The following is a 3,226-nucleotide window of genomic DNA, read 5'->3' on the forward strand; positions in this document are numbered from 1 at the left end:
CGGCGGCGGGCAGCGGGATCATGCGGCGGCGCTGCGAGAGGAGATGGCTGTGTGGCCTCCTCTGACTGCGCCACGCGCCCCGCCGGGAGGAGCGGCTTGAGCTGCAGCACACAGTAGGCGAGCGCGTGTGGTCCGTGCGCTGCTCGTCGGTGCGGGCAGCGCTGACGCCCTCGCCGCATCGCGCGCGCGGCGGCCGGGCGGCTGCGTGGCGCCGCGGCCTTCGTCAGCGCCAGACCTGGTCCTCCAGCAGCAAGGTGCACAGTGACTGTGCCACCAACAAACGCACAGCACCGCGGCGGTGCCAGGAAGAGCCTCCGCGCGCAGCAGCCGAGCTGCCGCCGGGCGGAGGAGGCGCGCGGCGCGAGGCGCGGCGCGCGCGGCGCAGGAGTACCTGCGAATCGTGCAGTGTGAGCGAGCGAGCAAACGCAGCGGGGCAGCGTGCATCGCTCGCGAGCAAGGAGATCGGCGAATCGTGCAGTGTGAGCGAGCGAGCAAACGCAGCGGGGCAGCGTGCATCGCTCGCGAGCAAGGAGATCGGCGATCGACTTTGTGAAAGCCGAGCACGTGAGGCGCCGTCACAGCTGTCGCTGTGAATGGCTTATCGGATGGCTACCTGCGAGCGGGCTGCAGGTGGCCGGGAGGTGGGAACCAAGGCCGTCGCGATCGACAGGCCTACTCGTACAATACGGGCTCCGCTCCACACCGACCAAACCTCTCGGAGCTAACATGGCTCTTAGGTCCACCGCTCTTGCCTCCGCCGGCTGCGTGCTGCTGCTAGGCCTCCTGCTGGGCCTCCTGCGCAAGCTGCCTGATGCAGACGACTTCGAAGCTGTCTCCAAAAAGTTGGAGGAGCAGGGGTGGGATGCGGCGGGCGAGGTCAGGCGACACGGCAAGGTCAGCATCCACGGACTCAGCGAGTATTCGAAGCGCGCCGACCTTACGCGCGGTCACATCGATCCGCGCGCCGAGCCCGTTCTCTATTTCGTCGGAACCACGCCAGGCTCGCGCGTCCTGAATTACATCGGAAAGTACACCTTGTGGCGCGGCGTCCTTCTCAATGGCAGGCCAACCTACCGTTCGGAGGTCGACTCAGACGTTGGGCTGTGGTACTCGCGCACTGGGCACTGGTACATCGGCGATTACGAATGGCTTGGGCTTCCTGGCGGGCATGCCTTTGCGGCCTCGGTCGAGCTCCGGCCCGAACTTGTTGGCCGTGGGTCTTGGAGGCTGTCTGACCCTCTCGCTGGTGGCGATAGCGGCGATAGCGGCGACGGCGGCGGCGGCGGCGGCGGTGGCGGCGGAAGCGGAGGCGATGCCAGCCCGCTAACCTATCTCGACTGCCCCCCCTCGGAGATGAATGCCGCCAAGGCACACGGCGCAAAGTGGAACGCAGCGCGCAAGGCTTTGTTCGTGCCAGCCGGCGTATCGCTGGCTCCCTTTGCGCGCTGGCTCCCCGAGGGAGCACAGATGACTGCACCCCCTTCGCTCGGCAGTCTTGACTCTGTAGAGGCGCCGGATCTCCAGCTGTTGCCAGACGGCAATGAAGCTCGACTCGCGCTCGAGCGTCTGCCCGACTTGCAACTCTCGGCGCCCGACTCCTCGCGCGCGGTCCGCTTCAATGTGTCAAATCCAGACGAGTATGCAGGGTCGGTGGCAATCCCTCTTATCCTTGTCGGGGTGCTATCGATTCGACCGGGTCTCACCATCCACGGCCGGCCTGCGTACAACTTGCGGCCCGTTGTAGCGAAGCATATTCACCCAGCAGGGATCGGCCTCAGCTTTGGGTACGACGGCGCGTGGTGCGTTGGCGACTACGATCGGCTGGGCAACAGCAGCCATTGCTACCTCAAGGCGTACGACAGCGCGCTTGACCCCTTGGAAGTGAACGCGCCCTGGAAGCGATGGCTGGACTCCCAAAAGCGATGGATCCCGGTTCTGTCGATGAGCTTGCGTGCCGCTTCGTATGTCGGCAGCGACTTGCTACTCTGCGGGTTGACGAGCCCAGAGCTGCGCCGGCGTGCGATTTTCTCATTCGTGAGGCTAAAACCAAGCGAAGAGTCGCTGCTGGATACACTGGTTGCCTTCCGACGTGTTTCGTGGGACAGAGCCGTAGGACCAGGGTCCTATTACACGCGCGAAGGGCAGCCTAAAAAGGTCGTGCTCCTGCACCATGACCTGAGTGCAACTTGGTTCATGACCACGCCGGACGAGCTCAGAGCCGAAACGGAGATGGAGTCCAGGAAGGCGTGGATGTATAACCGAGACGCTAGCCCGTTCGCCGAAGACGTGCAGAACCCTTGGATGCGGTCGACGGGCCGTTGGCAGTCAGCCGCCGGCTTTGCTTGCCTACCGATGGGCTCAGACCCGGAGTCCAAGAGCGGGAAACGATGGCAAGCGAGGGCAGATGAGCAAATCGCATGGCAGGAAGGCCGCGCTGGCCCCGAGGCTAATGCGCGCCAGCCAGCGCTGCAGCTGAGCATCGCTGACCTCGCAGAGGTGCCATTAGACGCCGACGCAGACACGGTGTGGATGGAGAGCATGGGAGGCAGCAGCACGCCTGCCCAAGCAGACGAACAAATGCCGCTGTGGGAGGCCTCGCGCCATTTCACCGGCTTTGGTGCGCGGTATCTGCCCGTGGCTCGCCCTGCTCGCCCTGCTTGGTCTCGCTGGTGGGCGGCGCCGGTATTTCTCCTGGCCTCGGGCTTGGGCTTTGCTTGTTGGACGTGGTGTCGAGCTCGAGTGGTCGCGGCACCCAGGCGGGTCAGGGCCCGGCAGGCGAGGGCCGCGCGGCGGAGGCGAGCGGGCAGGAATGCCGATGATGGTGAGACCAGGGGCGGCGACGGAGGTGGAGACGGCGGGGGCGGCGACAGAGGTGGAGGCCAGTGTACAGTTTGCTTGAACGCCAGCCCGACCCACACCTTTGTGCCATGCGGGCATCGTTGCGTGTGCGGCGATTGCGCGGATGCTCTGCTGGCAAGGAAGGCCGAATGCCCGATGTGCCGCCAAGCGTGCACCGCATGCATTCGGGTTTATGGTTGACGGGAAGTGGGATTCTCGTTTTCTGGCAATTCTTTTGTTGTATGCCCCCGCCTAAATTCTTTTTTTCGCCCGACACTAGGAGTTCAAGTGCTACACTCCGTTCCTCCCCTCCGGCGCAAAGGGCAACGGCTCTGCCCGCTGCGGAGGCGCTGCCTCCCGTGCCGATGGGCGCTCTTCACATCGGAGG

The sequence above is a fragment of the Emiliania huxleyi genome, assembly GCF_000372725.1.
Source record: "Emiliania huxleyi CCMP1516 unplaced genomic scaffold EMIHUscaffold_995, whole genome shotgun sequence".
Taxonomy (NCBI): Eukaryota; Haptophyta; order Isochrysidales; family Noelaerhabdaceae; genus Emiliania; species Emiliania huxleyi.